This window comes from Rhipicephalus microplus, chromosome 1 (genome assembly GCF_043290135.1).
Source record: "Rhipicephalus microplus isolate Deutch F79 chromosome 1, USDA_Rmic, whole genome shotgun sequence".
Taxonomy (NCBI): domain Eukaryota; kingdom Metazoa; phylum Arthropoda; class Arachnida; order Ixodida; family Ixodidae; genus Rhipicephalus; species Rhipicephalus microplus.
Genome location: NC_134700.1, coordinates 212,943,157 through 212,969,699, shown reverse-complemented (window position 1 = coordinate 212,969,699; position 26,543 = coordinate 212,943,157). Strand labels below are relative to the sequence as shown.

At 44.7% G+C, this 26,543-nt stretch overlaps 1 protein-coding gene and 1 long non-coding RNA gene across 2 annotated transcripts in view; one reads left to right on the top strand and one right to left on the bottom strand.

Annotated features, from left to right (window-relative positions):
- Positions 1-26,543, bottom strand: part of LOC142806517 (uncharacterized) — a 484,058-nt gene that overhangs the window by 386,245 nt on the left and 71,270 nt on the right. The gene's annotated exons all lie outside the window — the stretch shown is intronic.
- The window catches only part of LOC142806428 (putative sodium-dependent excitatory amino acid transporter glt-6), a 59,048-nt gene continuing 51,094 nt past the window's right edge, over positions 18,590-26,543 (top strand). Inside the window, exon 1 of the mRNA XM_075891269.1 lies at positions 18,590-18,887. The gene's annotated coding sequence lies outside the window, so the exon portion shown is untranslated. The remainder of the gene's footprint in view (positions 18,888-26,543) is intronic.

The following is a 26,543-nucleotide window of genomic DNA, read 5'->3' as shown; positions in this document are numbered from 1 at the left end:
AATCGTAATCTAAACATATTCTATCGATCAGAACGTATCGGCGTTACTGCTGACGTGAACAAGCTAGGTGTAATCTTTGATCAACACTTATTGTGGGACACAGACACATCGAACCTGTTGCAACACGTATGGCGAAAACATGCGGACCACTTGGTGGGCTTCAAGATGTTCTTCCATGAAAAATACGGCTACGGTTGTATAATACAATACTCCTGTCTCAGGCTAACTATTCTAATTTAGTGTGGAGAACAACGCCACAGAAAAATGTCAATACATTATTTATGCGACAAAAAGCATTACGGCAAGTTGCGTGTGTTCCATGCGACAGCTATAGAAGTCCATTATATACTTAGTTTATTTTCTCTCGTGTCGTTGCGATTTCTAGTTTAACCTCGCGATGAAGTGTAAAGAAAGCGTAAAACGGGGCCACACAGGATTTATTCATATTTGTAACTTAAGCAAGCCATATCACCTTCATTATGACATTTTAGAGCGTGAAACTTGGGTTGTCCCTCTTTCGCAAACCAAGCATGTAAAAGACCGGCTACCGAACCGGATATCACTATACTGCTTAAAGGGACACTAAAGTCAAATGACAATTTACATCACAGTGAAAGCTCAATGTATGACAAAACCTAAAATGACAATATCATCAACAACAGTGCCCTACTTACTAAGAAATTATGGTAAATGCAAAAGAACACAAGCGCTGCAGTACGACATTTTGAAAATGATCCCGATGACATCAGATGGACCGCCAACAATTAATCACTAGTAATCAATCTAATTGCACTAAATAAAGAACTTTCCGTGCATCAAGAGACGCAATAAAATGCGGCTTGTCCGTTTCTGTTTCATGCCTGGAAAGAACAACCGCCGGACGTTACTATGGGGCATTGCGTGAGTGGTTCAAAAATTCCATTTTCGCGTGGTTACACGGGGCAGGTGGTGCTATCTAGCGAGCCGCAGTTGAAACAAAAGCGTCTGCAATCTCGGAGCCAATGAAGGGAAATCGATCAATGGCCGTTTTTGCTGCTATGACTCCCGCTGCTTTCGGTCTGCTGCTACTAGCGCAGCAAAGCCGGGCAACGTCGTGCACGGAAACAGTGACGTGAGGCGGACCGGGCGGTCCACTTCTTGAGGCGGGTAATTTGAAGTGCGCTAACCCGATACGGACGACTAAAACAGAAATTCATTTCAACATAGGCCCTTTCTTGGCACAAAAGTAACACTAGGAAGTTTCTCGACCGCCATTTCGACAATCAACGTCGACTTAATAGTTGACTTTAGTGTTCCTTCAACAATGTTGAGGGGAAAAACATTATTTTAAATATCAGCTCGTGTCGCATTCTACAGGAATATTTTTTTGGCCGTGTGCCTATATGTGAATATTTGTATGCCATATATGAGTTTCCTTTCTCTTGCTTGTTTCTTAGGTATGTGGTACATCTTTTACTTGTGAAAGTCATCTGACATGTTTTCATGTACCTCGAAATTTGTATGGTTTTACCATGCTACACATATTCTACGATTGTGTTCGAAAACTTCTGTACTGTTCGCAAAAAAAATGTTATCTCCTACGTAAGAAAAAGAAAGAAATTTTAGATCGGCAGTAAATTACAAAACGCATGTCAGTGTTATATTTAATTGTTTGATTTTCTTTTTTTACGTATAAGACCTGTTTAACAATGCATTGCAATTTTTGGTGTGTGCGTGCGTGTGTTGCCTGCTGCCAATTTCTACTAGGGCAGGGGCCTTTGTCGAACAGCTGTGATAGCGGCTTTTTTTATCCTGTCCTAGCACTTGTTTCAAATGAATGCAGAAAATAAGGAATCTGAACCTGAAGCATTGAAGGGTTGACATGTCTAATATCTTGCATTTCAGTCCCGAGCATCGAACGCGTTATTCTAAAGTCATAGGTTCGATTCCTGCTCACGGCTGGTTCTTTTTTCATCCACTTTTCTTTCTTCTTATTTACATTCCATTGGTTCTAATAACTTCCCCTGTATATTCCTTGGCATTACTGTCTGCTATATCTCATATATATATATATATATATATATATATATATATATATATATATATATATATATATATATATATATATATATATATATATATATATATATATATATAAGGGAAAAAAGTGTATACCTAAGGGCTCGTTTTTCCGTGTTTTAACACAATAATAATGAGATCTAACCGACAGTAATGCCAAGTAATGTACAGGGGAAGTTATTAGAACCAATGAAATGTAAACAGGAAGAAAGAAAAGTGGATGAAAAAAATAACCAGCCGTGAGTAGGAATCTAACCTATGACCTTCGAATAACGCGTTCGATGCTCTAACCACTGAGCTACCACAGCGGCCTTCCCTCCATCCACTTTTTTGGGTTTATATGTGAATTTAGAAGTAGGAGTGACAGCGCCATCTAAAAGCCAAGCGACGAGTGTGAAAACACTCTTTTTATGCGCATGTTTGCGTCACGTAGCACGTGAACTTATTATGAGCGGGCAGCTGATTAATAGTCCCTCGTATACAACCTTATGACGCCAAGTCTGCCAGTACGAGACCCTTGTTTAATGAAATAAGGGAAAGAAGTGTATACCTAAGGGCTCATTTTTCCGTGTTTTAACACAATAATAATGAGATCTAACAGACAGTAATGCCAAGTAATGTACAGGGGAAGTTATTAGAACCAATGGAATGTGAATAGGAATAAAGAAAAGTGGATGAAAAAATAACCAGCCGTGAGCAGGAATCGAACCTACGACCTTCGAATAACGCGTTCGATCGTTCGATGCTTGGGACTGAAATGCAAGATATTAGACATATCAACCCTTCAATGTTTATATATATATATATATATATATATATATATATATATATATATATATATATATATATATATATATATATATATATATATATATATATATATATATATATATATATATATATATATATATATATATTTACTAGGTGGGAAGACCACAACAAACACGTTGTCGTCACACGCGCACGCGTGACCTGCTTTCTGCGGAGGCTTTGGCGTTCTGAGTTCACTTTTGGCGTCATCTATGGCCAAGCAAGATAACGAGTCATGGGCGGTAGACAAGCGCTGCTAGATTACGTTCCCTGCCGCTCGCCCTGTGAGCGATATCGGTCAATTACTGATGCTTGCGCTGTGGTCGCGCACAACGTTTCATATGTTGGCAGTGGACTATACGCACTACAGGCATAAGCCGAGATGGAGTGCACTCTAGCAGCGCTTGTCTACCGGCCACAACACGTTCTTTTTTTTGGCAACAGATGACGCTGAAAGCGAACGTGTTTCCTTTTGCTGTCGGTTGATGGCGCTGTAGGCAGCCGCCGCGGAGCGCAGGCCGCGCGTTCGCGTGTTCCCTTTCATAAAGTACGACAGTGTACAGTCATCGGCAAAGCTTAACATGAACGCTCTGACGCGTGACCTGGATTACTTCGACTGATGTCAGCCGCAAAGCACTGGGCCCTGTTGCTGAGATAATAGCTCGGAAGGAATAGCTCGGTATGTCGGCATGAATGGGTAACATCTCGGAAACAAATTCCAAAGTTACGCAAAGTCAATCAAACTGCTTCAGGGCACGCTGTGGATCGCTCGTGTTAAGCTTGCTGATGGCTGTACCATGCGTGGTACTTGGTTCAGATTAAAGCAAAACGAAGCATTCTATAGCGACTGCCGTGCAAGTTTGCGGCTTCAACACAATGGAACAATCAAAAAACGAGTTGAGGAAAGCCGCCCCGGCGTAGTGTTCTAGTTGCTAGGGTACTCGGCTCTTAAGTCACAGGTTGTGATTAAGTCACAGGTTGCTGGTTAAGTCACAGGTTTCGGCAGCTGTTTTCTGTTGAGGCGAAAATGCTGTAGGCCAGTGAGCTCAGATTTCGGGTGCAAGTTAAAGAACCCCAAGTGGCCGAAGTTCCCGGAGCCCTCCACTAAAGCACCTATCATAATCGTATGGTGGTTTCGGGACGCTAAACACCACATATCAATCAATCAATGAGTTCAGGAAAACTGTAGGTTAAGATAACAACCTGAACGTGCTTTTTCTCGACGGCATCCATTTCATGAGGCAGTACTCACTCACCGTGTCTGAAATTCACGCATCAAGCTTCCAGTTTCACTTAATACCTCGTAATGTCCCCGGCGCTGACGACGCTCATTTTAGATGGTGATGAGGCGTACAGTGACGCGATGAGCGATGTCGGCCCAGTTCCCGCAGTGACGATGAAATTCTCCAGCTGCCTGACACATGCGGCCAGCGCACGCCGCCGTAGCAGACGACTTAGTTCAGCCGTTCAACACTACACCTCTCAAGCGTCTGCGCACGCGCGAGCCGCTGCCGGCGTGCTACTGCCGCGCTGGTCGCAACACAGCCGCATCGCGATGCCACGCGCTACGAGATTTCACCTATAGTGTGAAACAGACTGTACATGCTTGTCCTGCTAATCCGTAGAAACATGAGTTATCGCTAAAGTGACTAAAGCAAAATTGGATGCAAAAAAAAAATTAGTATGCCACTTCCATCACGATTCAATGTGAACGAACTCGTAATTAGGAGGAGCAAGCTGCTGCGGAGTGCCACCACGCAAGAAATGATGAAGAAAAAAAACAAAGCAGTGCTGCGGTGGCAAATTATTCGGAATGCAGGAGGCAGAGTACTTGCAGGAGAAATGAGATCTCCCGCCAATGCTGCAATAAAGACATTGGGAAAACGTGTGGAAGTGCGTAGTGTGCCGTCCTTTCGGCGCATCTCGCCTACTTTTTACGGCGAAAGCTGTTACGAGATCAGAACACGGGTCACGTGCGGTGCAGTATATAGTTGTCCGCAGCCGCAGCCGCCGGTGTCCGTAACCAGTATAGCAAAAAAATGAGAAACACTAAGGCATTCGGCTGCTGATCCGCAAGTCGCGGGATCGAATCCCGGCTGCGGTGGCTGCATTTTCTGTGGAAGCGAAAATGCTGTAGGCCTGTGTGCTCAGATTCGGGTATACGTTAAAAAAACCCCGGTGGTCGAAATTCCTGGAGCCCTTCAGTACGGCGTCTCTCATGATAATATTGCCGAGACAGGCTGGCCACGCCTAAGTAGCCCACCGCGACCATCGTGGCACTAGCACCAGGCCAGACCCGGCAGGCATGCGCCACGCGTTCGTGCGCTTCGACTACGAGGAAGAGGAAGATAGTTGGGTCTGTGGAATTCAACGGCTCGGACTTCAATGACCATAGTCATTAGACTCGTGGGCAGAAGTTCGCCCTAATAAATACGCTTGTTTTATTAGCCTGCCTGCCTCAGCATTACTACAATATGGGGGTTTTTAGACGTTAAACACCCTTGATCAATCAAATCAATCAACAAATGGAAAAAAAAAGCTCAGTAAATAAAAAAACACCAAGGACACAATGGGATTTGAACCCGGGTCCACTGTATGCCAGCCTACCACTTAGCTACGCCAGTGATTTTAACTCTTTTCCTAACTGTCATTAGGTATGCTTGATGTCGGGAAAGGAATCGCGCTAATGTTGTTTATAAAAAAACGTTTTAGAACATCAAACAAACGACCAGGCATCACACAATGCGAATTGCGTTGCGAGTGGGTCGTCCAATGCTCCTACACTTTACAAAAGCTTGTTTTTATTTTTTTTTTTTTGCTTTTCGGCTAACCTTCCTGCCTTTCTTTATACCATATATATATATATCTCCCTGATCGCCTATTACCTGAGGCGCATATCCACCTCAGGCTTAATTCATCGTGGTCAGCCACTGCGTAACAATTTGCACAAAATCACTTGCAAGTGTGTAGCGAATACCACGCTTCTCCGAAGAATTTGCCCCACCACGGTGTTCTAGTGGCTAAGGTACCGGGCTGCTGACCCGCAGGTCATGGGATCGAATACCGACTGCAGCGGCTGCATTTCCGATGGAGGCGGGAATGTTGTAGGCCCGTGTGCTCAGATTTGGGTGCACGTTAAAGAACCCCAGGAAGTCGAAATTTCCGGAGCTCTCGACTACGGCGTCTCTCATAATCATATCGGGGTTTCGGATCGGGGTTTTGGGACGTTAAACCCCCCATATCAATCAATAAATTCTCCGAAGAAGGTTGCAAAACAGCCACTTGGTCTAGCTGGTGGTGGTTCATTATGGAAGACAAAAGTGGGGCGCGGTACGTGACACGGACTGGAGGGGAGAAGAACAACACAAGCGCGCACTCACAACTGCAAGTTTATTGAAAGTGCAACACATCTATAGTTTACAAAAACTGTCACTTGATACAAGTTCTCCTGCCTAAAAAACAAAAAAGAAACAGAAAAACCATCACCATTTCACAAAAATTCATCAAAATATCATCAAGGCGCATGCGCCTGAACAAAAAAGATAAACATAAATATACATAAGCGAATGAAATAATCAAAAAAGTTTAGTACATTGATTTCACCAAATAAAAAATTGGCCCCGTATCTGCATGTAATCTGCAAATGTCGTCAAACGATGATAGTCTTGCGTGTAGAGAGAGTGAACAGAACATTTATTTGATGTTCTGCGCAAGAAAATCGGTGAATGGTTTTCCGGAGGTGCTGCGTTAGAGTGCCTCGAGCATGCAGCGGAGGCGAACGAGCGCATAAAGCCATGTCACACGTGAGACATGAGCGCCATCTGGCAGTTTTTTTTTCTTTTTTTTTGGTAAACGAAGCACGTGGCCCTGAGACGGGCGTGCGCGCCCGTCTCAGCAGTGATAAGCTGTAGAACGCAAGGCGACGGGTAGGTGCCACCACCGTGTCGTCTTACCAAAGCGTTGGAAACACTCGCTTCTTCGTGCAAGCGTTGCATGGTTAGCGCAGCGTGATATACGCAATGGTTTTTAGAAAATCTTGTGTATGCCTTTTCTAGTAAAAGACCCACATGCAGAATATATATGCGTTGTTTTGGTGTCTCAGATATGCGCAATAATTGCTTTTTCATTGACAATCGCACAAGTATGAACGCTGATTCTTGAGAAACATTGGTTGGCGCTGCGGATTTGGTCGGCCATTCGGAGTATGAGCTGGTACTGTTTAAAGTACCCGGTACGCACTAACGGTGGACAAACAGACAAATGTACAGACAGACAGGCAGACCCAAGTTTTTGCGTTGAAGGTCCCCAAGAAAGACTATCGTCTTTAAAATACTCTTTCTCTGAAATGGCAACGGAGGGGTGGCTAACACATCTTTCACCGCTTCTCTTAAAGTGGGATGATTTCATTATTTCGCGGGTGGTCTTATGTCTTTGCCTTGATATAAGACAGTCCTGTGTACAAAAAAAGGTGAGCAGCCACACATAATGGAATGTGCCGCCAAGTGGGCACCGTCCTTCAAGGTTGCCACCCTGTAAGGCTCCTGTAAACAAATATTTAAACAACGGCTGGTTTAGCCGACGTATACACGTTCGCATGACAGTGTAATCAAGTGCACAACTCCTATGACACATTGAACCAAAGGCCAGCTGTGTATGGCCTGGCATTTCCTGTTTTCTGAGCACTTCGCTTTCGCTGCTGTATTTCTCTCTGTTTTTTTACATGTATTATTAACTCTATTCGGAGCCGAGAAAACCACTTTCGCGTCGAAGCGATTAACCACAATCTTCAACCCATGGAATATTTTATGAATGCAGGGTATGACTACTGGCTTAGATGTGTGTGATATTTCATATTCTATTTCTTGTGCCCCCCAACCTCATTTCATGCCATTAAATAACTTCTGAGCTTCCTTGCGCATGACTGTCTGCGGGAAACCAGCACGTGCTAATATTTGTAGTTGATTGCTGGAACTTCCGGGCAGCTTTTCTTGGCATGATTTGGTTATCGCTGCTCGATGGCAAGATACTGCGATCCCCGTTTTTGCAATTTTAAAATGTCCTGATTTAAAATAAGGTATTAATTTTTTTAGCATGGAAAGTACGACCAGCACACATGGTTATCTTCAGTGGTTAGTCTTTAATTCAAAAACTGTAATTCTTTTACTTTTGGTAGGTCCCCTGTGAATTGTAACCCACGACTATGCTCTTGAAATAGTTTCCAAACATTGGAAACCTTGCACATTGCTGTCCTATCAAGGCACAGGGGTAAGATTACCCGCGAGTTAACAGAACTTCATAGAAAGAGTACTTTTCAGAGAAAGAGTATATTCAGAAAAAAATGTAAGTATACTTATATTTGGTAAAATCGCTGTAATAACCTTTTTTTCTTTATTTCATCCACTTGTGCATTCATGCTTATCATTTTTTGTTCATGCGTATGCGCCTTGATGATATTTTGATGACTTTTAGCGGAATGACGACGGCTTTTCAGTTGTTTTTTTTCAGACAGAATAATTTGTATCATGTGACAATTTTTGTAAGTCATATATGTGTTGCACCTTCAATAAACTTTCAGTTGTGAGTGCGCGCTTGTGTTGTTGTTCTCTACTCTAGTACGTGTCACGTTACCGCGCCCCACTTCTATCTTCCGTAATTTTCTAACAATGACGAAGAATAGCATGGTGAATTCCAGCCATTCATGACCAATCCCCCAAAGTGGGCACGTGTCATTTATTGAAAAAAATAAACAAACATTGCCAGCCTACTACACAAAAACTACTATTATTTATGATGTAGCGGGTACACAACAAGTGTGCTTGTAGCAGTTACTCAAAGAATGTTTAGAAAGTCTATAAAATGCCGCTTTTTCAGCTTTTGCTGTGGCTGTGTATTGCGTTCCGCCCAGGCCCAGCAGTTTTGTTAAACCGATTGTCAATGCAATTTGTCATAACTAATATAATAAATATTATTTGGTATGTAAAATAACTATATATATATATATATTAGTATGTAGTGCATATTTGTCAAGAGAAGTATGTTATCGGGTTAAACTTCAGCCAAACTGTTTCCTAGAATCATCTGCGCTTTCTACTGCGGCGCCCTTGTGAAATATGGTAATTCATGAAAGCATTGTTATAGTCATTTATTTCCCGACTTCTGAATCGCAGTTATAAATGTGGTCAGTGGAGAGCTCTAGCTTGCAGAGTAGATAAAAAACGCAGTAAGTAAAAAAAAAACACCAAGGACACAGTGGGATTCGAACCCGTGTTCACTGCATACCAGCCTATCACTCAGCCACGCCAGTGCTTGTAACTCATTTTCTAACTCATATTGGGCACAAAGATAGCATTGCTCTAGAAAGCATCCAAGTTCAAGGGTTGCGCACATGTTTAGGCTTACCTCAATGCACATCAACCAAGGGAACTCTCGCCGAAGCTCGGGCTTGTCCAATCAATGTATATGTGCTTTGCGAGCCTCTTCGAGTCCACCTTCGCCTGTTGACTCGACACAGGCAACATCCCTATCAGCGCTCCCTGCCAGCCACCGAGACTGCAGTTATTCAAGAGCTATATCACGGCTCGATAACATCATACCGCCAAGATTCTCTCCCCCACGTGTTCCTGAGACACCTCCGTGGCTCCTGCCCAGACCACTTGTCATACTTCAGATTCCTGGGATTATGAAGAAGTCCCTTGCATCATCGATCGGCCTAAAGCAACTTGCACTGCTGCACATTTATACTATGTACGACTGTGTGGCACACGTATATACTGATGTATCTACCACGTCACGTACCTCCGCCGCAGCCTTTGTCATCCCGCAGATGAAGATAGTTCGACGTTTAAAGATAGATCACAAGACCATATCATAAGCCGCGGAACTTGTTGCTATTCGGTAGGCAATACGTTTCATGTCGACAGAGCACGCTCGTATATGGACGATACTGTGCGATACCAAAGCTGCTCTTCAAACCATCGATGGCTTCATGAGACAAGGTCCATATCATACTTTATCCATTGAAATTGCAGAGCTTCTTGGCATTGCCACAAAAAATGGACGTCATGTAACATTTCAATGGATATTTGCTCATTGTGGCATAATGGGCAATGAAGAAGTGGACGCTGAAGTTAAGAGAGCTTTAAATAGTGCCCCAGAAGTGTGCATCGCATTTTCCTGACAAGATACTAACATCCTACTTCGACGCGTAATGCGCAACTCCATCTTAGAGCACTGGCAGAAACCAGAACACCAGCATAAGCGGCTGCACAAATGGGACCCGGAAATGAAGTTCCGTATGCCTCACAAGTCAAAGCGAAGCATCTCCATGCATTATCCACCGCATTCGCCTCGGTGTGGCTTACACAAGACGTTACACCCACTTGATTGGCTGTGATGACACAGGTCCCAATTGTGGTCACTGTCAGTTGCCAGAAACGCTCGAACATATATTTTGCGACTATTCCAGCATATGCAAGCGAACGTCAGCAACTGATATCTTCGATTGGCCGATATATTAGTCGACCATTAACCGATCAGGTTGTGTTAGGTCCTTGTCCTGACGCCAGCAGCACACATGTGGGTATACGAGCCGTCATCGCTTTCTTAGAAGCCACTGGACTGGATGCACGTCTGTAGAGTTACCCAGCCTAATAAGAACATATCATCTCTCTACCTTACCATCGTCATTCATCACTCTTTCACTCCCCAGTCACCGTTACCCAGTGTAGAGTAGCAGACCAGAGCAAACTATAGCTCAGGCCGACCTCTCTACCTTTCTTAAAAATAAATTCTCTCTCTCTCTCTTGCTCTAATTGGAAGATAGGTCTACCAAGCTCCATCTTTCCGTGCCTGCTACCATGCTACTAAGCTCGAGATTCACCCCGACCAGAACATCCGTTTACACAGTTTAAGCTTCACGTTAAAGAACATTAGCTGGTTGAAATTAATTCGCAGTACCTCCTAGTCGTATCATGGTTTTGGCAAGCAAACCACCAGCAATTATTGAATGCGAAGCATTTCTCAGTGAACTTAGGTGACTTTGAACGTATCTATTTATCTAGCCGCCTACAACTTTTAGCTCTCCTGGCAGTTTAGATAATGGTATCAATACCAAACTTGGTATGGGATATCATGACTGTATGCAAAACATATTTGACTAGTCATAACATGAAAATCATAAAATGGCATGGTCCTGCAGCTCTTGCGGTAGTTTCGTTCACATGGCATGTGGCAAAACTGGTATGGTATGACATGATTGCATGGCGAACACAAGCGACAGAGCGTAACATGAAAATCATGACATGCGTGTAATGTAACAACATGACTACATGCCACACTCATGATGTGCTCGCGGCCGTTTCACTCGCGTCACAAATAACAAATTTGATATTACGGTACGTGAATGGATGACGAAGGTATGTGACTGGCGCAAACATAGTAATCATGAGATGCTGTGTCATGTAACAACATGACTACATGCCACGCTCATGATGCGCTGGTTGTCGTTTCGCTAGCTTCATTTATACCAAATTTGGTAATACGAGACGTGAACGGACGACATAGGTAAATGACACATCCAAACATGATAATTACGACATGCGCGTCATGTAACAACATGACATGCCACACTCATGATGCGCTCACGGCCGTTCCGCTAGCTTCATATATGCCAAATTCGGTATTACGTGACGCCAATGGATGATGAAGGTATGTGACTGGTGCAAAGATGATAATCATGAGATGCGTGTCATGTAACAACATGACTACATGCCACGCTCATGATGCGCTGGTTGTCGTTTCGCTAGCTTCACTTATACCAAATTTGGTATTGCGGGACGGGAACGGACGACATAGGTAAATGACACATCCAAACATGATAATTACGACATGCGCGTCATGTAATAACATGACATGCCACACTCATGATGCGCTCACGGTCGTTCCGCTAGCTTCATATATGCCAAATTTGGTATTACGTGATGCCAATGAATGATGAAGGTAGGTGCAAAGATGGTAATCATGAGATGCGTGTCATGTGAGAACATGACTACATGTTACAGTCAAGGCGCCAATAGACTTCCACGTGACGCGGGGCGCGTGTTTGCCGGCGTTCATTTCGGTGCGTCAAGACGGCGTTTCCACGCCAGGCGCCGGTCCTGCCATACACTCGCAGGCGCGTGGCGCACTGCGTTGCTTTGACGCATGCGCGCTTCAGCGCGTCCGGCGTCCCTCCGTCACGAAAAGAGGGAGACGCAGTGTAATCTGGGTAACGCATCGGCGCGAAATGCAGCATGTCGCATTTCGCGCCGGTTGCCGTCGGGCCACGCCAAAGGACGCTGGTCGCACCGGTCGCGCCTGGCGTTAGTGCTCGCGTTCTGTAACGTAGCGTCCAGCGTGCGCTGGACGCTCATGCTCAGCGTGCGCGCGTGTCAACGATACATTGGAATATAATGGACCCTTCGTGATGCGCTCGCGGCTGTTTTGCGAGCTCCACGTATACCAAATTTAGGCGTTACGTGACGTCAATGGATGACGAAATATATGACTGGTGCAAACGTGATAATCCAGACACGCGTGTCATGTAAGAACATGACAATTTACCACGCTCATAGCGTGCTCGCGGGCGTTTCACTAGCTCAACATATGCTAAATTTGGTATCACGTGACGTGAATAGATGGCGAAGGTAAAGAACACATCCTAACATAATAATCATCGTACGGAAGTCATATAAGACGTCATTCACCTCCACCTCGTAACATTTTGCTGAGTTTAAAGTGATCAACCTTTATCATTCGTGCTTCTCATATCATCGATTCCCACTGTACGTGTGATCTGCCAAATACTTGTTTACACGCTTTCCGTCTGCAAACAAAAGGCTCAGTCTTCACACTATAGGCACTAAAAGCGGAAGCGCGTCCAACTTATTTGCAAAGCGCCAACGGTCGCAGATGACCGCTTCGAGCGCAAAGCAACTTTATCAGTCGTGCTACTGCAGTGGCAAACTTCTGAATCGGTTAGATGTGCAGGGTCATCGCGTCAACTTATTTTGCAGTGTTGCAAGAGCAATCTGAGCAGTTGTGAATTCTGTATGTCTGCGGGCACAAGTCGCACGCAAGGGTGAAAATCGGTCGCGTAGTGTCGATCTTGGGAGCTTGCTCGGCAAGCTTCTTATGCTCGCGCCTGGTCCGGCGCCGGCATGTACACTTCTCCGGTGATTTCAGAGATACTAAAGAGTTTTAGTACTGCGGAATGGTGCTACGTACGCATCATGCAAGCGCCTTGCGTTACGTGGCGTCGTTTGCCACTAATCGGCTTTTAGTACGCCGTAGTACCCGCGTACGTAACGAGCGTGAAGCGTGTTGCGCCATCTGGTAGATCAAAATAGAAGTACGTGTTGCTGACAGCCAATGTGAGCGAATCCAAGTGTTATAGCCAGATTATGGCCATATTTTAAGCCACAGAGCCGGTCGCTGCTTGCCTTCGATGCCGCCATTTTGCAAAACGAAGTTTCGCGCTTTCGCGAACTTGTTCGAGAGCGGCGCGATAAGCTCATACGTACGCACGCACGCATCTCATGCGTGCGTACGTAGCGGCTGCGTACGTAACGCGATACGTGCGAGTTGCGGTCTGCGCATGCGCACTACGCAGAACGTGGCATCCTTACGTACGCAACGCCGCCACGTACGCAGCGTACGCAGTACTAAAACTCTCGACTTTCGGCACGTGCGCTTCCTTTCTCTTCGCCGGGAGCTCACGCAGTTAAATATCTTCGCTACCACTCGGCCGCATGAACACCTCAGAAGAGAAGGAAGCAGTGCAGTGGGCTCCCAAAGGAGCAGCAACTTGGGCTTGCGGTGACAGCCCGGGAGGCCGAAGCGAAGAGGGCTTGCCGTCAAGCAAACCCGGAACTGCGGACGAGTGAAGCCGCGCGATTTAGAGCCGTTCTGGACACCATTCGAACCTCACTCGGTCACGTTCACCCTTGACCGCAAGAAGGACGTTTCCTGCAGACGCAAGCAGTCCCCCCCCTTCGTGCAATCCAGTGCCACAACGGTATACAAGTCTCAAGCCCAGAAACCAACACGCTGGATTGTTGAACTGTTTGCCACTAAGTTCCCCAATGGCTTTGTGGTGTAGCGGGAGTCTACTTCACTCCCACTGCACTCTCCAAACACGTAGCGTCCGTGCTGTGCCTCGCACTCGAGCTTTGACAATATCGCTATAGTTGAAGACGACATTAATGCCGACATACAGAGTGACTGGAAGTTCCGGGCACTTATGCGGAAGAACACGACGTTGCTCGCCCTGATAAAAGCTCCGACTGCTCTAACGACCTTGCGAAACATGTGCACCGACCTCGTGTTTGATAACGAGGCTTCCTTCGTGAATATCAGGGAGTGGAAGAAGGATGTGCTTCGAATAGAGAGAAATGAGTAACGGCGAAAAAATAAAGAGCAGTCTGTAACTGCACGTAAGTACATGCAGTCAGCGTGAAACGCACGGGGACCAGAAGACACAAGAAAAAAAAAGCTGAATATTTCCGCTACTTCAGCAGGCAGCCTTAAAGTAAATATCCGCCCAGTTCTGGAACACGCGATTAGCAACATGTATGTACGGCGAATGTGGATGGGAAAAGCTTTATTGACTGTCCGGTAGATTGATGGCCTGGACTCGGGTCTCCCGTGTCGAGATGTCGGGGTCTTGCATGCCTCCACGCCGATACGCCACGCAGCAGCGCACAGTTCAACCAGTGCATATGACGTACAAAAGATTACCACAAGCACTGTGCAGTTAATAATATTAATAATAATAATAATTGTGGGGGTTCGAGTCTTAAGAGCGCGACATTACTATCAGGGACGCCATAGAGCAGAGCTTCGAAAATTTCCAGCACCTGGAGTTCTTTACCGTTCAACTAAATTAAGCACGCGAGCCTCGAGAATTTTTTTTCCTCCATCAAAAATACGGCCACCGCAACCGCGATTCCACCACGCAAACTTCGGGCCTGCCATTGAGCACCATGCATATATATCCGCTGTACCATCGTGGCGGGTACGTATTTCACAGTTCGGCCGTAAACAGTCACAAAGTGCTGGGAGCTTGACAGTTGGCCCTGAACTAGTGGTCTTGAACTTTTCTATACGTCGCCCCCCCCCCCCCCCCCCGCACACGTATCGCTCAGTGTCGTTGCCATAAATGAAACCACCCAAATGGCAGTGCTCAAATTTCGCTTTAGCTAGTATCTCGATCGTCGGTGACATTCTACCAAATCAAACATTCGATGTCATCTGTATTCCGACTTGGAATCCGCTCCTTCTCTCCAAAGTAATATCTCCGGTTCTTTTTTTTTTTTTGCTGTTTTTTTCTGTACACTTTTTCCCACTTCTCTTTGGGAAGAAAGGCCTTGAAGTATTTTAAGAAAAAACATTTTTCTTTCACTCTCCTTGCATTCTCTCCGCATCATTCGACGGCGAAAGACATTGTTTTGTCTGTGGTTTTGCTATAAACATTGCGCGGTCAATGTGCTGAGCAATCCGGGCTCGTATAACGTATTTCGTCACATATATACGTGACAACGCTTATTGAATTGCACGGGTAAACACGTGACGCATATAACTGCGTCGAGTATGAAGTGATGGGCTGCAGTGACAGTTTATGCTTCTTCTTTTTTTCCTTTATTATTATTATTATTATTATTATCTTTATTGCGTGTGAACGCGCGTATATGCCTAGTCCGGAAGCGAAGGCCTGTCACATCCTGTTATCACTGCAAGTGGAACAGATAGGAAGGACCGGCGAGAAGGACATTAACGAAACAAAAAGCACCGCGTCAGCGGGGCTGGAATATTTCCATTAGCATTCTTCCCTGCAAGCCGTGATACAGAAAGAGAAAAAGGCCGAAGATGCAAGTCACAAAAACTTTTCTTCTGCGCCTAAATATAGAAGGGGACAACACACATATGAGACGAATTTATAATAATAATAAGAAGAAGAATAATTTTAATAATAATAATAATAATAATAATAATAATAATAATAATAATAATAATAATAATAATAATAATGTGAGCGCAGTCACCAACTCTTTGTTATCAACTGGTCATGTCATCATCATTTGTACAATTTCCTCATCTGTAGATACCATCACCAGTGTGTGCCAGCCCGAGCTCGTCTCGAATAAAGCTCTTCCTCATAAGTGGTGGAGGTGCTGGGTATCGATCCCAGTACCTCTCGATCCCAGTACACTGACAACACGAACTGGTATGCCATTTTGCCATTCGTAACGTTTGCCTATACAATGCAGCTACGCAATGAACCACCGGCTTTTCTCCCTATTTTGTGGTCCATGACCACTCTCCAAGTGTAACTCTGGACGTCTCCTTCCTTTTGGCTCCTGCTACCTCAGCAGGCCCTTTATCCGCTCAATTTTCGTCTCGCCTTGAGCACTGCCGTCATCTGGCCCGAATCAACACCGGCATCTCTCAGGAAGCTCGCAAGTCTCGCTACGACTCAACTCACCGTGCTGTCACCTTTTCCCCAAGAGACGAAGTTCTTCTGTGGACTCACGTGCGTGTGCCCGGCTTATGTGAAAAATTCCTCAGTCGTTTTAGAGGGCCTTATATGGTGATTGAACAAACTTCCCCCGTTAATTACCGTATCTCGCCATTTAACGCCCCCTCAGACCATCGTTGCCGTAGTACAGAGATTGTGCACGTTTCTCGACTGAAGCTGTATACGCGACGCATTTCCTAATATTGTCTCTCGCGCGGCCAGGAGGCCGCTTCCAGCGTGACGGGGAATTAGTGTGAGCACAGTCACGAACTCTTCTTTATTGATTGGACGTGTCATCATCATTTCTATAATTTCCTCATCTTTAGATACCATCATCAGTGTGTACAAGCTCGAGCTCGTCTCAAATAAAGATCATCCTAAAATAATAATAATATTGTTAATAATAACAGTATTATTATTATTATTATTATTATTATTATTATTATTATTATTATTATTATTATTATTATTATTATTATTATTATTATTATTATTATTATTATTATTATTATTATTATTATTATTATTATTATTATTATTATTATTCACAAAGTTAACTTTTACTTATGGTAGTTCATTAAACCAGTTTGTATAGCAATACACTTGGTAACGCCGCGGTAAAAGACACAGGTTCCCATACACACATGCAAGTGGGTTCTTAGATAGTCGGCAAATACTCATTCTGGAAGACAAAGCTTGCAAGCACGAACACTCGAAAGAGACACCGCAAACGTTTCATCTTCACAGTGATGTATTTGGCACCATCTACCTCCACCTAAAACCTTTCTATACCTGACTTAGTTTTGTAATGCCACCGGGACGGGCCCACCTTTGTCATGTAATGAAATCACTGTGTAACGTCACGTTATACGACTTCATGATGACGTCACTAATTTTGGCAACATTTGATGTCATGGTAACTTCATATAGTGATGTTATCGCGTGATGATCATTTCTTTTTGTCATTTGTGTTGAATACGACTGCCAACGTTTGAGCTTGATGAGGCATCTAGGGTTTTAGCCGCAAAAGTTATCTCTAGATAGAGCGGCGCTTCCTTTCAGTAGCCTTCAAAGCGTGTCAGATCGCGTAACATTAAACACTAACACGTCGGGCGTCATTTGACAATGACCAGAATGCGTCAGTCCGGCACTCCAGACAAAACAATAGCAAATAATGCAACAAACTGCAACGCGTGATGTGTACGTTGTGATAACTACATCAAACAGATAAAAATATAAGCGTATAGGCCGCACTTTAGGTAGCCGTAACCTACTTATAAAATTAGGGCTACCTTAGATAACGCTCACGCACTTATCGCTCTTACTCATCACTAATCCTATATGCCAATATTTGCGCGCGCGGGGGGGGGGGGGGGCGGAGGGGCTAAAAACGTACTTGTATGCAGGTACGACATTGTTTAACTCATATGGTGGTTTTGGGACGTTACACCCCGCGTATCAGTCAAATCAAGTCGTACATGCGTCCTGACTCCATGACGGCGCCGTAAAAAGCCCTGTATTTTTTCAGGCGTTTAATTTCATGGCAAAAGGTACGTTCCATGCACTGACGCCATATAACCAGAAGAGTACGCGTCTGCCGCGCTTTCCATGACCACGAGCAGCAAGCTTTTTCCCCATCATCACCTCGGCACTTCGCGGTTTTCCTTACTTCGTTCGAGGAGCACTTATTTTGGCACTTGGCACAGTGTACCATCGTCGTCGTCATCTCTAGTTGTTATTGCAGCGGCGCTGCAATCCGGATGTTACGCGTTCGTGTGCTTTCAACTGTTGCATTCGCGCTACCTCCTTACCGACTCTCCTCTCACCTTTTGTCCTCCTTCCTTTCGTAGCATCGCCCCACTCTCTCTGTCTCTTCCTCCTCACTCTCTCGCTTTTCTCTTTTAAAAGCCTTTCCTCCCAACGCGCATGCCCAGCGCGTATGGCACGATTCGCTCCTCGCCCGTTCATCTGTGTACACTCGCCGCGATAGCTAGCTAAGCGACCTGCGCGCTTGGCACTTCACGAGGCGACAGCGGTGGATGCAGCAGCGGCCGTTCTGAACGCGCATCTCCTCCTCCTCCCAGAACCCCGAGCTTGCTATTCCGAGCGCTGTTCTCTCCCGCCCCGTCTCCCTAGTGGCGCCCGTTCTTACTATTTTCTTCGCGACCAGGCCGGAGTCGTCGCTGCGGGAGCTCGAGCCAGTCGTTCACGTCCCCGCGCTCGTGCCCCGGTGCCAAGAAACGGAACGGACCAGTTTGCCGCCCCTCGCCCGCCCCGCCGCCACCATTGCTCTTCGCCGCAGTAACCTTTGCCGGAGGTGCGCCGTCCTCGACCCGTCGTCCTCGCCATCACCGGGCGCCGATCTGCCGCCGCGAATGGAAAGCCGCGGCCTGGGCCTCAGCTCGCGACTCTTCAACCAGTTCATCCTGCTCAAACGCACCTCCTACGATCCCATCCTCCGGTTGAGGTAAAACACCGGCTATTGAACCCACGCTCGGTTTTCTTTCTTTTTTGTTGTTGTTTTTTTTTTATTTTCTGGCTCCAACCACACGGCGGAAAGAAAAAAAGTGGCACACGCTGCCCACGGGCGAAGTGTTTACTGAGTGGGATTTGTGTATTTCATTGACTCTTTACCTCAAAAAAAAAAAAAACTTGGCACTGAACTCTCTTTGGGGGCGAGTAGGAGTAACGGGGCCAAACCTCGCTCAAACTAGGGCGCTGAACAGGAAGTAGAAGTTTATCGCCGGTGTTGGTATTCTCTGTGGGTGTTGAAGAAATGCACGTGTCTTCCTGCGGGGTTTCCATGGTTTTATAAAACGTAATCAGGTTCCCGCCGTGTCTGTAGTACAAGTGCTCCAAAAGTAAAACGCAGCATGCGAGCTGTGGGCAAGCTACACAAAAGTGAATGCCAGCGCGATCCATCAGAGAAATGGTTGTTCTTATACGGAAATGTACCAAAGCATAGTGCAATCATTTCCGCATAAAAATAAAGAACCGCTTTTTTTATGACGCGTGCGGATATTCACGTTTGCGTATTTTAGCCACTGCTCAAGTGCTCCATTTTACTTTCGGAGCACCTGTATACATCAGGCTCCCTTGATCGAATACCAGTACATTTTTTGATGTACTAGTATTCTGTTGTGCCAAGTACAACAGACAAAGTAAAACTGGCAGAGCTTTCGAAGCTCATTAATAGACGTAAAGTATGCGATGTAAGAAGGTTTTGATAATCGACTGTTGCACGAAAGCAGTTCAATTCGACCTGGCAGGATTACTTTATCCATCGCTCACGACTACGCCAGTTAAAGTGCATTTGTGATTTAAACGCTTGAAATCATCGCGGCCTAAATACCAGCGCGCCTACCTTTTGCATTTGAGGTCTGTTTTGACGACACTTATTATGCAAAACAAAACATTGCACTTTTTCTTTTTTAGTTTTGCAAGAGGCTGACTTGTTTTCTTCTCGCCAGCGCACTTTTTTTAATGACCTCAATCACACAAATATGCCGATTTTATTTTCCAGGCGAATAATATTACTACACCTATTTAGTTTGGGCCGTTCGAACAACACGAGATAGGCACAAGATTCTACAGTGGGCTTGTGGTACTCTTGACAAGCACAGAGCTAATAAATGAATGAATCAATGAAAGGCCATAAAAAAACAATCTCTGCTGCTGTTGGATAGCTGGTAGAGGCAAAATCTGCCTTAGGAAAATGTTGGGTAGAATACCCTTTATATCAGTTTTTTTAAGACCTGTTCCACGTTATAGGGACATGTACGATTCGATGTCGCATGTACCGGTTGCCTTCTCCTAAGCGCCTGAAACAGTCCACCTTCAAGTACGACAGATTTCTGTGCCCCATGTTTAAAATGTAATAAGTTCGTTATCCCTCTCGTGTGACAATGTTGAAAGTGTTACACATCTAAAATTAAATTGTCGAACTAAGCGTTGGTCAGTTGCATTGTGCTCCGTGTGTTTTTCGTTCAGCTACTTAGATATGGACTGGATTCGTACAAAGTATTTCATACGTATAAAACAGAATGGTCATGTGATCTGGGACATTATTTCTTTCGTAAGCCTCCGGATTATCATGAAACGCTAAATTTCTGCTTACTGCAAAACCTACGTCAAAGTATACAGTCTCAAAATAGAGAACCTAGAAAATTAACGAGAACTAAAATTTTGGTTTGCTACACCCTACTGTCGGCTGCTCGAGAATATAAGTTACAAAGATAAAAAAAGTCGCGAAAGTCATTTGTGAGGTTACCAGGAACTATCAAAGTGATTGAAAACAGTTTAACTTCAGTCAGTCCTGCAGTCCCTAGCGCAGTTTCCTTCATAAACTGTGCAAGAATACTTTTTCTTCGTTTTGTTCCTTTCGCAATTTTTTCACCTCTTGTCAAGCAGTGCGCGAACAAAGTATGCCCTCGTATCAGAAGTCACCGTTGGATTCACGAGCGACTGCTCTCCGTGAAAGAAAAAAAAAACTAAGTTTCACGACTATTCGCACAGAACGGCAGAGCTGTCGTGTAAGTGGACGCTATAGGCAGCGTCCCGGGCAAGATTGGTGGAACGTTATGGGCGTAGCTAGCATTGTATTATGTAAAAAAAAGAAGAAAAAGCTAAACTTGTACGCAGAACGAAAAGCTGAATGGGTTTTATTGAATGCCAGATTATGATCCATGAAGCAATACATCAACCCAATTAACTAGCCGGATAACTGCCGGTCGTCACCTTGTTTCTAAAGTAGAAACGATTGAAGATCGACTTCATCATCAACTCAGGCGCACCTACAACAGAAGTATCGACCCACCGCTTCTGCTAGCAGTGCCGTTGAAACTGCAAGGCCGAAGGCACACGAGGCACGCAATCGCGACGCATGTGTTTTAGGCACTGTATACCGTGACAAGACGTCATATAGTTTTTCAGAAAAAACAAAATTACGTTTGCGGGAACTCAAGCGTGCAGTAATTAGACGTTCAGGTGCAGGACGCAAACATTTGGCCCCAATCACGTGACCTTTGAAAAAGGGCCGGCGATGAAAGGTAGCTTTAGTGGTAGTAAACGAAGCGTCCGTGTATTTCCGGACGGCTTTTTTACAAAGCATGCTGCTGACAAATCAAGCTAAGAATAATGTGAAGTAACTGTGAAGCTTTACGTGCCAGGACCATAATGATTATCAGGCACGCCTAGTGGGAAGTGGGTTGCTTGTATTAATTTTGACACCTCTGAGATTCTTTATTGGGCACGTAAATCTAAGCATGCGCGCGTTACTGTATTCCGCACCCATTGCAATGCGCCAGCCCTGAAATGGCATCAAAATCGCGCCCTGTGGCTTAACGGAACGACACATCGCACTAAGCTTCCTCGGCGAATGGAAGCCAGGACTGTGCTTGAAGGCTAGTAGAAACGAAATGTGGTGGACAAGGCGTCACGTATGCGATAAAAACTGCCATAAGCCTGAAATCTTCACCGATTAGATTGTGGCTCTTGCAGAATACAACATTAGAGCTGGCTCATAGGTAACACAACGTTAACATAAGAACTTTTTCTAGTGCGCAGAAATTTGAACAAATGAAGCGTGGGGGGGCAGTGCGTTGTGTACTATTCCCTGTTCATTTCTTTAACTTTCTGCGCTCTAAATAATCAAATCACTGTATGAAGGATGTCAGACACACATAGTCTGAAATCAAGAAATTCAGTCGCTAGATCGACCCGCCACGGTGGTCTAGTGGCTAAGGCAACTCGGCTGCTGACCCGCCGGTCGCGGGATCCAATCCCAGCCGCAGCGGCCCCATTTTCGATGGAGGTGAAAATTCTTAAGATTTTTGTACCTAGATTTAGGTGCACGTAAAAGAACCCCAGGTGGTCGATATTACCGGAGCCCTTTACTACATCGTCTCGCATAATCGTATGGGGCCTTTTGGACGTTAAACCCCCACAATTATTATTAGTCATTAGATCTGTAGCCGTTAAAACACACTATTGTTTTCTCAGCTGTTCGAGCCAATGACATCTGAAACCAGAATATCACTTTTTTTTTTGCTTAAAAGAATATTTCTTATTGTTGTCTAGATTGCAACGAACAGATATAAATTTGTCTGAAAGTTATCAGTTTGCTATTTTTGATATCAACATAGATTTATGTCCAACCAAATATAAATAATTACAAAGTTAAAACAGTCTGACAACTCTGCCAATTAATCTAGCGTGGTATAAAAAACCCAACGAGGGGCGTTAACAATTGTGCTATGGTATTTAAAAACAAAAATAGGAAGCACATGAAAAGTAAGCTTGAACATGACCTTCAAGAAGAGAATTGACTCTGCCCACAGCAAATATACATCAGGCACTAATCCTAGTACCAAGACGACTTATTGCCGTCCCATATTATGTACATGAGCCTGCGCTCAGATGACACGCCGTAATGAACTGGTAAATGCTCCCTATTCAAACAAGAAAATCGCATACGTTGTTCTTAGCCCACGCTGTCCCCTTGTACGCAAAGTCGCACCCCACTTTTTTGTTATCTTTTTCAGCTACAAATGCACGATTCATAGCAGGAATATCCTTAACATTGTTTAGACTCTTTTCAGTATCTACTTCTATTATAAAGCTTGCTATATGATCATTATTCTGTTCATCATCGTGCTTTGATGCACAAGGGTTTTCGACATGTGCCTTGCAGACGAATCATGTAAAGTATCAACTGAAAAAATAACGCACAATGAACGTTGAGGCGAAACAGTGCTGAAGGAATGTGTGAAGTACAAGGCGCGTTCTAATGTAAGCATACTGCAGCAGAGTGGTAGATGCGTTGCTGTTCGAGCCTCAATTCCTCGGAAGCAGTTTCGGCCGACAATACAGAAGTTTCCGGAAATTACGCTACAACGACTGCGCTCGTCATTCTAAAAGCAAAACGTTCGTCACTTCATACGGTTCAATCGAATGTCCAGTGGGAGTAAGGCAGTGTCACCAGAGCAAAAATAATAGGTCACCTTTATCGAGCAGCAGACGCTTTTCTTTCCTTCTCTCAATCTTTCATTTGAAACTTTGCAACGAATAGCAACTTCTTTTTTTTTTCTTTGTAGTAGTGGTGGTGGCTGCATTGCGGTTGCCAGAAGATCCCGCACCGCGATACACAGACCTCAAAGCGTCCAGCAGTATTTCCTCGAAATTGGCCCCGCGTACACGTTCTCCAATCAAAAGAGTCCTCTTGTTTGCCACACGTGAGGACGCTGTGTCGATTGGATTAAATGTGCAGCAGATCTCAAGCATTTCACGACGTACGTTCTTTTTATTCGATTGTATCGACATATGACCAATACAGCGACTCGTAGAGAACGAAGATCTCACAGATAACATTCGCGTGCAAGTAATGGTTCCTAAAGAAGATCCGTGGTCCTTGTCTGAACAGACAATAATTCGCTCATCTTTCAAAGGAGTGTTAGCGTCGTTAAGTTTAAGAGTGACCTTCAAAAATCCAACAACTTTTTCTACTCTTGAAGGACGAGCTAGTGGGTGTTTTTCAGCGTAGAATTAAAGGGCGTCCATTTGTAACACAAGGAGCAGAGATAATCCTAAACAGAAGACAATTATAAGCTAACGTAATTAGCTAATTCGAGACCGCGTTTATATGAAACCACAGCCTACCTTGGAACTTGGCCTGCATCATTCGGAGCCGTCCACTACGGCGTGTCTTATGGTCATAAGGTGGTTTTATGACGTTAAACCCCACGTATCAATAAAATCAATCAACTTAGTTGCATCTTTTGTAGCGTCATGCCTGATACGAACGCACACTTTGGCTACTGAGGCACAGTACAAGACTTAAATTATTTTGACTACGTATTCCCTTACCCGCCCCCTCATGGAGTAGCGGCCGTCTTTAGTGGAATCAAACGTGCAACGTCCAGTTGGCAGTGACATTCTTGTTCGTTACTACGCAAAAAATGGTAATTTTTGTATGTTTCCGGAAAATAATTTTTGCAAACTTGAAAACCACTCCAGCACGCAATGCAGCATACCAAGTTTTGCACTACGAAATGCTCTTTCCAAAAAAATTGTTGTAGGCCAACAAAAATATTTTGAAATAAGTAAAAATGTGAAAACCGTGTAATTTTTAGTGGCCAGCTTATAAGAAGGGCAAAAAACACTATATATACAAAAATAATTTTAATCCTAATATACATTATGGAGGTTAATGACCCAGGAATAGCACAAAATAATAAATGTTGTACAAAATGTTTCTTATCACACAAAGAAAATCGGAATCATATAATCAATTAGTATAATCAATTAGTATAATCAATTAGTATAATCAATCATAATCATATAGTGGTTTTGGGACGTTAAACCCCACATATCTATCAATATCAATCAAAATTGGAACCGAGGTCTTGCTTCATTGCTCATGACATGCGGTGAAGCATTGCTTGGTTTTTTTCATGAGTGAACTCGTACACTTCTCTGTGATTTTTTTTTCTCTTTTTTCTGCGATAACAGCCTGCAGGTATTACAATATAGATAGATGCCCGTGCTGTGAATTATCCCTTAACAAATCAGATGTCCAATGAACTTCGCTATTTCGTCTATCGTCACCTCTTTCCAGGCGTCACTTCACTCGGATATGCCGGCGTTTCAATATATGTGTCAAAGCGTATTTATTTACATATTTGCACGTCCTATTATAAAATTGACAATATCGCGCGCAGTACTAAAATGTTTCGCGCTTCTCTGTATTCAGCGCCAAGATTCCCTCCGGTGGCCTTCTTGTCTTGAGCAGAAGCAGTGCGTCTGACGCGATCACACCGCGCCTCAGTGATGTGTGGACCTCGCACGTAACCAGAGTAGCTATAAGATTGTGCAGAAAGGTCGGCAGCTGCGCACTCTCGGCGAAGGAGACAACTTGAGACCGTAAACAAAACATACGAATGGCTGTAGATGTCTCGGGATGATGCAACCCATCGTCGCCATAAAACTTGAAGCCGAGGAGCTGTCATCCTCGGACTCTAACTCCCGTATTCACAAACGCTCCTAGACTCTACTTTCACCCTTTGATTGACAGAGTTGAGCACTGCGCCGCCGCTCGGCTGAAAATGACTGTCTGCGCTATACTCAGGACTCCAGCAGATTATCGCTGATATGCAGTGACTTTCCGTGTCCAGAGGCGGCGCTTCCGTCGGCTTTCTCAAGTGAAGGTGAAGCGTTGAGTGAAGGGGTGTTCTAGAATACGGGGGTAAGCCCTTGCTCACTCATTCCAGGTATGGTTGCAAGACAGTTTCAAGCTGCGCGCGTTTTTCGCGGCGTCGGTGCACACCCATGTGCGCATGACAACGACGCCACAGGAGCGACTATAGTGACACTAGATCCGGCCATGTGTCTCATATAAGAATACGAGTTAAACCAAAGCTGCTGGAAACCAAAGCTGCTGGAGAAGGCCATCTCTACACTTTATACATGCAGCGGACCTTCGGAAATATGTTTTTTGTAGAATAAATTTTCTCCGACTCCCAGCAACAGCTCTCCATTGAATGACTAGCATAAATTTCTGGCAAATATTCCTGCTCAACACTGTCAGATTGCGAAGCTTATACCTTAATTTAATATTTGACTTGTAGAGGCTTTTTTGATTACACAACTTTTATGGTACTACAGCCTATATAAACATGGGCGGGGCACGCACTTCTGTGAAAGTCGTTTGCCAAGTGGATTTTTCCAACAATACATGCCCGTTGGTAAGCGCAAAAGTCCGTCAAAAATGTTAAATATACACAAACTGTTAAATATACACATCGTCTCATCAAACGTTCAGCTCATTAGGGAGTTTTAAAATAGCGCACCGCGAGCCCTTGCGGTGCAGTCGCGGCCACTGCGCATGCGTCGTAACGCGAGCAACCATTCGCGTTCGCGGCCCGCCCACAGAAAATCCGAAATAGCGGGCGACGTGTGCGGCCCGCAAACGCTGGTTCCGAGGCTACGGTGTCGCTGCGATTGTGCGTTGCGGTTTGCAGGAGGGCAAACGCCATTCTAAAACTCGTATGGCACCCGCTATGCCGGCAACGCCCGCGGCGCCTGCAGACGTTATTCTAAAACTCCCTATTGCTTTAGCGCCGGAAGC